The 12,447-nt window shown below is 32.9% G+C and overlaps 1 protein-coding gene and 1 long non-coding RNA gene across 2 annotated transcripts in view; both read right to left on the reverse strand.

The window, feature by feature from the left end:
• Positions 1–4,279, reverse strand: part of LOC131675496 (frizzled-5-like) — a 158,625-nt gene extending 154,346 nt beyond the window's left edge. The window contains exon 1 of the mRNA XM_058954496.1: positions 3,870–4,279. The gene's annotated coding sequence lies outside the window, so the exon portion shown is untranslated. The remainder of the gene's footprint in view (positions 1–3,869) is intronic.
• Positions 4,280–4,633: 354 nt separating this feature from the next.
• Positions 4,634–5,657, reverse strand: LOC131675508 (uncharacterized). Its single transcript, XR_009303061.1, has 3 exons — positions 5,197–5,657; positions 5,050–5,106; positions 4,634–4,969 (listed from the first exon to the last, which is right to left on the reverse strand). It is a non-coding gene; the product is annotated as an uncharacterized LOC131675508 (long non-coding RNA).
• Between the last annotated feature and the right edge of the window lie 6,790 nt (positions 5,658–12,447).

The following is a 12,447-nucleotide window of genomic DNA, read 5'->3' on the forward strand; positions in this document are numbered from 1 at the left end:
TACTTTACCTTAAAATTCGAAATTAAAAAATGTTAGAGAATAAAGAATTTGATAATTGACTGAAAAAATGAGACACGTGTATCGCGCCTGATGTGCACTACCCAAAAGATTTTACGGCTTCGTGTGTACAGATGGACGTATGTGTGCACATGTGCATGCTGTGCATGCATCTGATTTATAATCTTCAGAGCATAGGCGTGCATGCATAACTGGGTAAATGTGTGTGTCCATATGTGCGACTGTGTATGAGTGCGTGCGGGTGTTCGGACCTTTGGTCAGTCAAAGTGAAATCAATTTGACCAGTTTGAGACACCACATGTGTTGGAACGCGATTTCAATGATTTACTATATAGTTATTTACATCCTGTAAATATGGAGTTACTGTAGCAGCAGGATAAGTAAGAGAGAGCGAAAACACCGAGCTACAAATTAAATATGAGAACGTAAAGTTAGATCGCAAGAAAGAGTTGTATATGTATACATGTTTGCATGACGGTAGACGACAACTTTATAAAGAGAGAAAAAAAGACTGAGAAAAATGAAATCTCAAAATGTGAAAAGAAAGAAAAACAAAGATCGTTAAAAATATGTGAAGAGTGACAAAAATAACTAGAAAAATGAGGAGCACAAACAACCTATCGAAACATAAAAAAATCACAATAAGTTTATAAAAGTTTATTCAAGTAAAACACACTTCATATACAAAATATTAGGCGATAGTAGTTTTTAGATATTTATAAAAGTTATTAAAATTTCGTTGTAAATTGTTTATTATTTATAGAATATGTATTTATATATTCTATATGTGTAATAAATATGTGTAATAAATAACTATTTGGATAATTTATATCTTCTCAATAGTATTTTCTTCAAAAAAATACTAACCAAAGTTTTGCCGCGATATGTATATGCATCGCCAGTACTATGACCTCAACATTTCCTCACAAATCTTCGAAAATATTGAATATAGAATGTTGAAAATTGATACACATACTTTGAACCATCATGAACAACTTTCTCGCTGACAGTTTTCCATAAGTAAAGATTTATGAATTTTTTTGCAATAAGAAAAGCTTGTTCCGTGCTAAGCACCGATTGCATAGTTTTAGGGGCTATCTCGCTTGACGCGAGCTCTGATCCGATTCAGCCCTTCAATTGATAAAAAATGTCAACAAAAAAATTTTAAACTAATTAACGTAATTCTCAAAAATAATGATTATTCAGTAGGTTTCATTAAAAATACATCAATAAATGTTTGTTTAAACAGAAGACGAAGAATGAGAATTCTAAAAATTCTAATTAGTATTTTATCACCATACGACGTAATAAAAGTATTTTTTTCAATTTACATCTATTGTTAAAGATTACAATATCTTTAACATTCCTTTATAGACAAAACCTCTATAATAATTTGTACAGTTAGAAAAAGATAAATTGAAATTATTGGAAAGAACTAAGATTTTATATAAGTTTCAATGTAAAAAATACACATTTGTATATATTAGTGAAAGTAAGAGATTATTCGAAATTAGTTTAAATCAACATTGAAAGAATATTGGGGGTGAAACTATCATTGTCGCACAAAAAAACTTTTTTTCGCACAACTTTAATTAAGATAGTGCTAAGATGTTAGATTACGAGAGTAATTACAAAAAACGCAGAATTTTTGAAATGCTACACATTGGCTTATCGACCAATAGCTTAAATAAGAAAGAGGACCTACATTTCCTCAATCATTCATACAAACCTCTGTTGAATTTTCTTGAAATAGATTATCGTTAAGTGGTTATCTCACGAATGGAGCAGATTATAACGACATAGTATGCAGCACTTTCCTATTAGTATGTACTTTGACTAGCAAGGCGAAAAAATTTTCTTGCTTTTTTATTGCTCAATTGTAGACGATTATATAATTGTAATATTGTGATGTTATGTATTGTTTTGATAAAATAAAAAATTTTCATGACATTTTGTGATTTGCTGTTTTTTTTTTGAATTTTTAATAAAATCTGATGAAGATGAAGTAAGTAAAATAGTTGATGAAACATCTAACCAATCAATGATGAGTTAACTTATTTTTCTCACCTGTTTCTTCTTCTTGGATAGTCATAGTTATAATTAAGTCCTAATTATGGAGGGAAATATACTATCTATGGAAGAATTTTTTTTCTCAGTGATATTTAAAAATTAACGTTTCATTTTTTCCTTATTTTAAAATCAACAAGTGGTTGAAGGATGACCGTAAGGTGATATTGACCAATCAAGTTATTCGCAATGTTCGTCTGAAAATTGTAAGAGAAAGACTTGTTGATGAGCTTTAATTTCATGACATCGCTTATTTATTTCCTCAACCATCGGCTATTATTCAGCTTATATAATTGAGCGAATCCTTTCCATTGTTCACATTCAAGATTTTTTAGTGAAACACATAAGAGAAATGAAGTTATTACATAAAGTTTCGTGAAACTTTATGTAATAGAGAGTTTTGTAGGAGTGAATACGCAGCTAAATAAATAAGACACAATATTCTTATAAAATACTTTAATGAAACTTAAATCCGTCTTTTATAAACACCACAAATCGTCAACTGACTTATATGAAGCTAATCATTACTTTTTTACTTTTTTTTTAATAAAACTGTCGTGAAGGAAACAACAATGCTCACTTGGTGATCATATTCCAAATTGATGAACATTCAAATGCGGTCAATCTATAGGCTAGTATAGCCCAGGTTTGTAAACTCTGCGAACCTACTTTTAATATTGAAACCAACTGATCACTACTATGGATATTCACATTGCTTTTTTATATACATATATATAAGCAGAGATTTTTTTATTATTAATAAGCATTATTAAGATTTTATATTCATTATTATTTTTAGATATTCTTCAGTTTACATTACTATGTAGTGTAATTCATGCCAATAAATATGGCAAATTGGTCACTCAACCTTTAATTTATTTTACTTCTCTGATATTCTTTAGTCATAAGTGAAATTATTTTACTTATTATTACGAAATATGTGACTGATGAAATTATTTTGTACAAGTGATTAATTAGAATGGTTAAAAGTAATGTTTTTTCTTATATAATTGAATAATAACCTTCATGAAATTTAAAAATAATAATAAATAGAATAATAAAAAGGGATTCTTTACATTACTTTTCAATATTTCAATTAAAACTTGTAAATAATGTTGAAGATATATTTCAACTTAATATAAATATATTACGAATTTCTCTGTTATATATAATATCCACGGCTTTATTGATAGAGTTATCTTATTTTATATTTATTAATGTGCTTGATATAATTATTCATATTATTCTAATTCTATCAAATCAATCTACATTGATATTTTTAAAGTGATCCTTTGATTATTACATAACTCTCCTAATTTCAATTGAACAGATTTGAAACAAAAGTATAATTTTAATTAGAAATAATTATGATTATAACTGATTATAATTATAATTAAAATTATGATAGAAGTAATTATAATTATTACTAAAAGCTTATACAAGAATCATGTACATCGATAAAGCTTATATCTGAATTTTGATTATAATACTTAAATATCCACACACGATACACAAAGAAGGTAAATGACCATGTGTATTAATATTTATCCTATTCTCATATGTTTTTAATAAAAAAAAGTACCACAATATATAATTAATTTAGAAAAAGAGTATTACACATTAAATTCAAATCCTGAATACATTGATAGTTCACATTAAGGCAATTATAGTTTGAAAACAAATCTTCTATGTTTATTAAAGTATAAATAAATCAATAAGTTTATTTCCTTACATCAAATTTTTTGTTTTGGCAAGCTGTTAAATGATCAAAGTAAAATACTTACAATGTTTTGGCTGACTCATTTCTGATGTATAATATGAAACTAAACAAAAACGAGTCAAATTCCTTGGATAGAACATTATAAAACCTTTTATTTATAAATTCTCATTACATCCAAACAATTATTTTATCTATAGAAGATTTTTTCACGCAAATACTATAAAATATTTTTTGTGAATTCATAATCACTACTAGGCAATTTATACAAGTCACTATGCGTTCGGCTAAAAAATTCATTAGTGTTCATCAGTAGCAAAATAATATCTAGATTTTCATGTAGGAGTCTGTTCATCAAGTAGGAAAAATGTATATTGTAATAAATAGCAAACTAAATTGTCTATAAGTTTTTTTCCAATCGAATAAACCCAATATTGATTTGATCCCTTCTAGCCTAGATTTGTACGGTCAAATATTAGACGCTTAAAGATGCTCTCACATGAAATTGTATCGTGACGAAAATCCTATCCATAAAATAAGATGAACTATATAGATGAGTGGAATCACTTTATACTAATTCCGTTTGATCTAGTATATTTTACATAAAATAAAAATTTTAGCTGTTGAATCCTAATATGCAACCAAATTTATTTGCCTTACCACAGTTTTTTTTAATAAATAATTAATAACAAAAATATTTCGATGTTTCTACCTTTTGTATTAATCAATATTTTTAATTCAAGTACATTTAAAAATTCACCCCTTGATTAATGTCATTTACTTGATTAAATAATATAAATAATTTTTAAATAGTTTTTGTTTCCACACATTTATTAACTATTGACAATCAGTTCAATTCATTTTTGCGAGTATGTGTACATTGCGCATGTGTAACGTAGTGAAGGTTATAGCATCTCATATTTGTTATCATATCTCTTTTCAATATTTATAATTTTGTAAATGTCCATGGTAGTACACTTATATAATTAGTTTAGTAGTGTTATGGCAAGAACAAATAATGATACACGCGTATGAGATGTAATTGATTAATGTTTCGACCATGAATTTTCCTTTAATTAGTAGAACGATACCTTTCCCTTAATTCGGTAAACGTTTAGATCATAGAGAATAAGCAAATGGATCCTGGCATTAATCGCTTGTGAAAATCTAAAAATAGAAATAATTTTATGAATAATAAAATTTATAATAATGGAAGGAAGGGAAAATAGTGCAAGATGGAAATTTACTTGAATTTTAATTTTATTCAGCAACGTTTCGTCAGCAAATTTGCCGACCACTTCAGGCTTTATTAAAAAAAAGAAAACGAAACTCATCAACAATGATGTTCACAAAATCAATTTGGCATGCAATTAATTATATGTATATGTGTATACCTGATATCTCCCGTAGTCAATTCTGGTAGGCTAAAACGAGTATCTTGTAGCCAGTCAAAATTCAAAATAAAAGTAAGAAATCAAGTATTACTGCGATATATATATAACACAATATTCATTTGTCATCTCCTCTTCATCAATCTTAATAAAGGATTATAGATATGACTAAGATATTTTATATCCTCTTTTCTATTTAAACTGTTTTCATGTAAGTTAATAAGTAACATTTCGGATATTCTGCGTTTCTTGAAATTATTTTCATAATCTAATATCTTAGCTTTGTCCTAGTCAAATTCATGTGAGAGAGTTCTTCTATGTGCAGAGACCACTGTTTCTGAGCTAAATTTTATTTTGTGTTCATTCAATCTGATTTTTAATGCGCGTTTGCTTTCGTCTATGTAAACTGCTGAACATTGTTTACAGTTGAAACTGTGACAATACCAGTTTTATTCATTCAATCGGATTTTTCTTTACCTAAACGAATAATCTCTTGTAATGGCTTCTGTGATAGAGAAATTGGAGTAATATTATATTTTTTTAACATGGAAGAACACTTTTTGAAGATATAATTATTCGGAATAGCAACTATTGGTATTTTTTTGTTTATTAATTTTTTAGAATTTTTATTACCTTTTTTATATTTGCTAATGCATTTTGTGTATGTTTTTTAATAAAATCAATTGGATAGTTATTCTTTTTTAAAATTATTATTATTTAAGGAATTATAAGGAAATTAAGACAATATGTTGCGTATTAATATTGAGAACTTTGGCCAGCTTTTGACAATCGGTCAGCTTCTCAACGTCATCGTCACTGGTTCGAGACTAGATTGAAGTAATTTTTTATTTTTTATACTATTTTTTCTTAGTAATCAAAATAATTGCATAAAACATTAATTACACAAATATGAATTGTTCATATTTATCTTTTATTTCATTTAACATTTTATATCATGAAATTAAATTTACGTATTTGCCAAAGTAATATATATCAATATTTTACTTTAATCGCTAATACTATAATAATTAGTTATATTCTTGACATCCTACTTCGTCTCAAACCCCTACACCTCTCGATTAACATATGTGACATTCATGATAAATGTACTCAATATTTCGATAACCGAGATGGCTAATGCCCGTATCGTATTTCTTTGTTTTTGCCATTTCTGGTTCGAGACTCGCCCGGAAATCTATTTTTTCTTTTTATAAAATTAATCACTTTTATTGAAATCAATTTTTAATTTTTTTTCACTCCTATTGATACTATTAGTCCATTATAATCGAAATAATTGTAATATATTGTAATGGGGTGGATAGCTAGTACAATGGAAATTTATTGACGACCAAACTCCCACGATGCAGAGCTAACCGGTGCTCCGTTAAACACGTATACTTATACGTACATTCACCTTTATGTTTGATATTTTCGTTTCAGTGTCTTCTTTCCAACCGAGTTGAACTCACCTTAAGTCACTTGACTTGTGACACTCGATCTAATTTAGGTGTGAGTGACCTAATTCTTAATCCGACTAATCCCCTAGATGAAATCGGATTAAAACTTAATCCTTTATAGATCTGTTAAGATATTAGAAAACGAAATGATCTAATACGGCGAATAAAATTAATAATGTTTAATTCAAAAAAACTACAGTCTTTTACGGGCCGAATGATTAACACATGCAAATAGGATTTACAATGATTAATAATAATTCTGTGAGAAGGAGAATTCGAACTTTGCCGCGAAATTTAAAGCTCGGCGAGAATACAAAAAATGACGCTCGCGATAGACAAAATTCTTTCGATAGTATTTTGTCGCGCAATAAAAGGGAGGTGCATCTACCCTGCCGTGCAGATACGGTGATCAGCCGTAATTATTGAAGCAAAATTAAAAGATACTCCTTGGATCCAAATCAGCTGCGCTGCCTCACTCGTAATATCTGATGCTGCTTGAGATGCTGCTGCTGTAAATGCTGCTGCTGCTTAGCTTTCTCGCTGCACTCACACGTATTAAAAAATATCTCAGGAAAACTTTGTAAAAACGGTGAAACACTATGCAAAATATATGGCGGTGCTATTTCAAAAGCAGTTGAGGCATAACTGAACATTTAAACTATCGCGCGCCCTCTCTCTTGTTACGACTCACGTAACGGCCGTGAATTGACAAGAATTACTCAAACGCGACTGTTTCTTTTCGGTCAACGCGTAAGCGCTTTACCACGGGTGCGAGACTCAAACGAAAGCAGGACGGCAACGTATCTAAAATACCTAGTGAATAAGTAATAATTTAATAATTTACCTGCAGTTTAACTGGTCCAGAAACTCTTACCTCAGAACCCAGAGATGGACGTGGATTAGGTATAACTCTCAAATAAGTATTATAGAAATCGATTTATAATATTTATTGATCGAATTACAGTAGGTGCGTAGTGTCACAGAGTAGAATACAGAGTCTCTGGTACAATTGTTTTGCGTTCTCTTTTATAGCACAAAATACATAAAAACTAATCGATAAAGGGTTAATCCCAGAAGGGGAGAGTGCGTCACTGAGATTAAAGTCAGCTATTAAATAACTACTGCTTTTAATTACGGTGCGGGAGAGGACAGCCACCGTGCGCCTTGGGCTGGTCTCTGCTAATTTTTCTGGGTTCTTTCTCGGTAAAGAAAGCCGGCGCTAACTTTCACAGGCCGAAGATCGCTCTGGTTCGGGAGGTTGATACAAATAATCGAACACTGTAATTTACTTATACTACATATGGCGATATCATTTATTGACGCCTTTTCACAAATATCGCTACAAGATCTACTTCACCGCAGTGAGCGCGCTCGCTCAGCCTTTTCGCGACCAGAGTTCGCGGGATCACGCGAGCGAGATAAATTTCTCACAATACGCTAATGTCTGCAATCAAGCGAGAGCTGGCGTGAGAGAGATAAACTGGCCTTAGACCCACCGGATGCCGACGGTCCGTCGGTAGAGAGGCGACGCCGGCGAAAGCGTAGACCCACCGGAAACGGTGCCCTGGCGACAATTGAGGTTGCTGCAGGAAGGGCCGCAGCACGGCCTTTGTCTTGTGGACGGCGAATGGTCGCTGCTTGTCCTGGCTCAGCTTTAAACACCTTGTTCTCCTGGCAAAGTGGCAGTCGCACTCCCGGCAGTAGTTCCTTTCCTGCCGAAATCGTGTCTTGTCCAGTCTCTCCTTAGGCGGCCCTAATTACTCGAGAGCTCGCGCTTAACTGCCCTTCCTCTCTCTTAATTTTCTAAGCCTCGCGCTACCGCGCTCCCACTTCTCTCGCCGTCAAAAATCAGTCAAAATCGCTCTCTCTCTCTCTCTCTCTCTCTCTCTCTCTCTCTCTCTCTCTCTCTCTCTCTCTCTCTCTCGCTCTTCTCGCTCTCACTCGTACTCACGGCGACACCTCACCGATCGTCGCGCTCCTCTCTCCAGATCCTGCAACGACACAAGTATGTACTCGCTATATAGCGTACACTTGGTCGCTGCGCTCGCGCGAGGTGAGTGCCGCACACAGGGCTAGCGAACATCGCTATAACCCTGTCACAACGGGAACTCCCCTTCCATAAAAAATTCAAATTTTACCGCCATAAAATAGTCTGACTTGTCCTCGACGTAACACGCCCGCCCCTGAAGACCAGCGGCGTAGGGCGCTCGCAAGTTGCACCTGCCTATTTGAAATTGCGTACATCAAGATAATATACTTATACTTTGCACATAATGAGTTACAATAAGCACTACGTACTAAACACCCAGTAATTTTACACATATATATGTTTGAATGAGAAAAACTTCGAAGCACTATAAAGTTTCTAATTATCAAAAGGCAAGAAACCACCACTCCACACTACATTTAATCTTCTTAGAAATATTTCTTCTCCTATGGTACCAGGCTTACATATACGGCATTTTTCTCCGGGTTGGAGGGCATTCTGATGGGCGGTTGACCAGCACTCCCAACAGACGAGGAAGATATTCTTCGGTCCATGGGTTAAATATTTAAAAATACACAGCTTACAAAAACGCCACACAGGTAGAGGTCGAGAACACTGTACACAGTTATCAAAAGTTAATAAGTCCGCAAAACCCACACCTCTATAAGGCAGATGTACAAATTCGGCGTATGTTCTTCCGCGTTCGATCCTTTCTCCATGAAAATATGCTACAAGATAATCTATCCATACCTGCATATCTTCTCTCATACATTCATGCTGTGGTCGAGGAACATACTCTACATACTGCAACTGGTCGTTTTCATATCTTAACTGCCAGCGTTTCATGATGATTTGAAGTTGCTTATTCATGATATCAGGTCCGGGTACTAGCGGTAGGATTAGGTCGTATCCCATCATACGAACGCAATCCTCTGATGTCTTTCGGTAGTCTTCGCAGCTGTCATAGCAAATCTGCCCTAAGACTTGAGCCTGATTTGTTGGGTTACCCGCTCTGTATGGTCGTCCCATTTTCATTGCTTCGCCGTTTAACCACAAGATGATTCCTCGTCGATACATTTCCGGTAAAACCACGTTGTCGTATGGTTCCGGACTGTTGAACAAGTTTAAGGGATCACTTATCACTTCTTCTTCTGTGATCACAAATCCGTGGTTTTCTCCATAAACTTCTTCCAACTTTTGCAAGACCCTACTCACGAACATGTTATACAATTACTTATAGAGACACAGACACAAAACTAATTGACACTATGCTGTCTTACTGGCAACTAAGTCCCTTTTATTTTACTCTACTTTTCAAACCGTGAACTTAATCATTAATCTAGCTATAAAATTCTAATTTTGTTTCTTTCCTACTGCTAGATACCACTTAATTTATTCGAATACCAGGTGTCGAATTTAGTATATTCTATGTCAACTGTATTTGGAGGAGTCTTACCAGGAAATTGCAGTATAAATTCACTCTAACAATAATTTATTTATTTATTTCTATTTTTATATAAAAATAGCCCCCAAAAAAATTTATTCACTAAGATTTAGCGAATAGTTACTGTTTTCTGAAAATAATTGATCTACTTGCCTACTCCACGCCTGAATTAATTCACTACCTCTTTGATGGAATTGGCACCTTTCATCATCATTTTCTAACGACTTCCGATGTTCGGCAAAGGGGCACTCCAAAATTAACATCAACACGTCCTCACACTGTTTGCTTAAATGTAACGCCGTGCAGTAACGACAATTACGTACTGCTAATAATGGTACTTGACACACTGCACAATATCCAAACGTAAGGCGGTTATCTGTATTAAGACTACCATAATTTATCTTGAACAGATGCTGAATGAAGATACCAGTACTTTCACTCACGGTTTGAAATAGCAAATTTTGGCTCCTGAATAAACTATCCTTTGGTACTGTAAGATATTCCGGATATTAAAATATCTCATTATTGTTTCTTAATGTAAAACGTTTGCCTCTGACTTGCTGTTGTGCCACTGTGACTCCTGGTATTACTGGAACTAGCAGTGAGTATCCCATCTTCGTTACACTTTCCTTGCATATTTCTTGAAATTTTGATGAGTTAGTATAAATTATTTCTCCGATTAATGCATACGTGTTGGTTGGCTGTAAGATCCGCACTTTGTATCCGTATTCACTTGCTCCCCAGCGATAAATATGGAACGGTTCGGGTGTCCAACAGTAGTTTTCACTCGTTTCGAACAGTCCTAGAGGGTCTCTTTGCATAACACCTTTCTTGTTAAAGAGAAAACCGTGGCAAAATCCTCTTTCACTTATGAGTTTGATGGAAACACACTGAGCGTACATTTTTCACTGGATTATATTAATTGCTTGCTCTGTTGTTTCCTATAGACTAACTAATTTCCTCTTACTCCATTCGTTTTAATAGTGATTTTTTCTAATTCCCTACCTCTTTCTTTCTACTTTTATGTTCCTGGATGATTACCATTTTACAATCCATGACCTACTCTAGTCACACTAGGAAAGCTTTATTACCCACACCTGGCCTAATACTACGGATAACGTTCCCCCGCAAAGCTAAATATTTCATATGAATGCTAAAACTGCAACTGGCTGACTGACTCCCTCAATAACAGGTATACTTATTTATTCTTTGATATTTATTGATTCTGAGCTTTCGATTCCTATTTGTTCAAATGATTCTTCCTTTAGTTCTTCATCCTGGGTTGATTCTAATAGAGTTGGTAACATATTTTCATAGTCATGAACCTTTTTAGGAGGTATGCGGGGTATCTCGTAAAACGGTGGTCCCGTAAAATCGTATCTAAACCCGGTATCGAATTTCGACATTGGTATATATGTTTCGCTTACTGTAGTGCCTCTTCTACTTTGTTTTTTGTTGACATAGCGATATACAATTAACATAATTAGAGAGCTTATAATTAAACATAAAATTGCAATGCTGATACAAATAAAGTTCCAAGTTGACAAGTCCACTATTTTTGGTTCTACTTTTGTTGTTAGGGTATTGATTGGTTTTACGGCAATTTTAGTTGTACTCTCTAACCGCTGGTCTATATTTAAAAGGGTTAGTTGAAAAGGCGGAATAATTAGATTTTTTATTACTTTATTGCCGGTCGCACCTCTATATATTTTTCCGTCGGCCTATATATTAGAAGACTTTGGGAGTTCAATTATGCCAGAAGAAAGCTTCGAAATAGATATCAATTTGTTGGTGCATTTAATTTTTAATGAATCATATTCTCTCGTGGAAAATAACCAGAGATGACTGCTAGCAGTTTTGATTAGAAAATAATCTTCATCTTGACTTAATTTAACATTACATTCATACAAAGTTTTGATTTTTGGCTTTATTAGCATGTTGAACTCATAAGATGCTTTAGTATATTCTATTAATTCGACACTACATATTCTATAATATTTTACCATGTTACATAATTCAAAGGCCATTTCACTCATAAAGAAATATGAATTATTAATTTCTGATACAACAATGTAATCATTCTGTGGTTCAATGTATGCAGCGACTGATTTGTTTGTCTCAAATTGTTGAAAAACTGGAAAAGACATCATTTTGTACACGACAAACTGTTCGGCATCTATGAACGGTAGTACTATTTCTACTATTAGTACTTTTTCATAGATCATAAAATATAACTGTGCTATATCAGCAATATTTGCTGTATTAATACTATTAGGTTTAACAATGAATTTTCTATTTCATGTATTACTGTTTGTAAGGTATGCATAGCTAATAAATATTTGTTATATTTAAAAATTTCAATCATT

This window comes from Phymastichus coffea, unplaced genomic scaffold (genome assembly GCF_024137745.1).
Source record: "Phymastichus coffea isolate CEN01 unplaced genomic scaffold, Cenicafe_Pcof_1.1 PCOF00024, whole genome shotgun sequence".
Lineage (NCBI taxonomy): Eukaryota > Metazoa > Arthropoda > Insecta > Hymenoptera > Eulophidae > Phymastichus > Phymastichus coffea.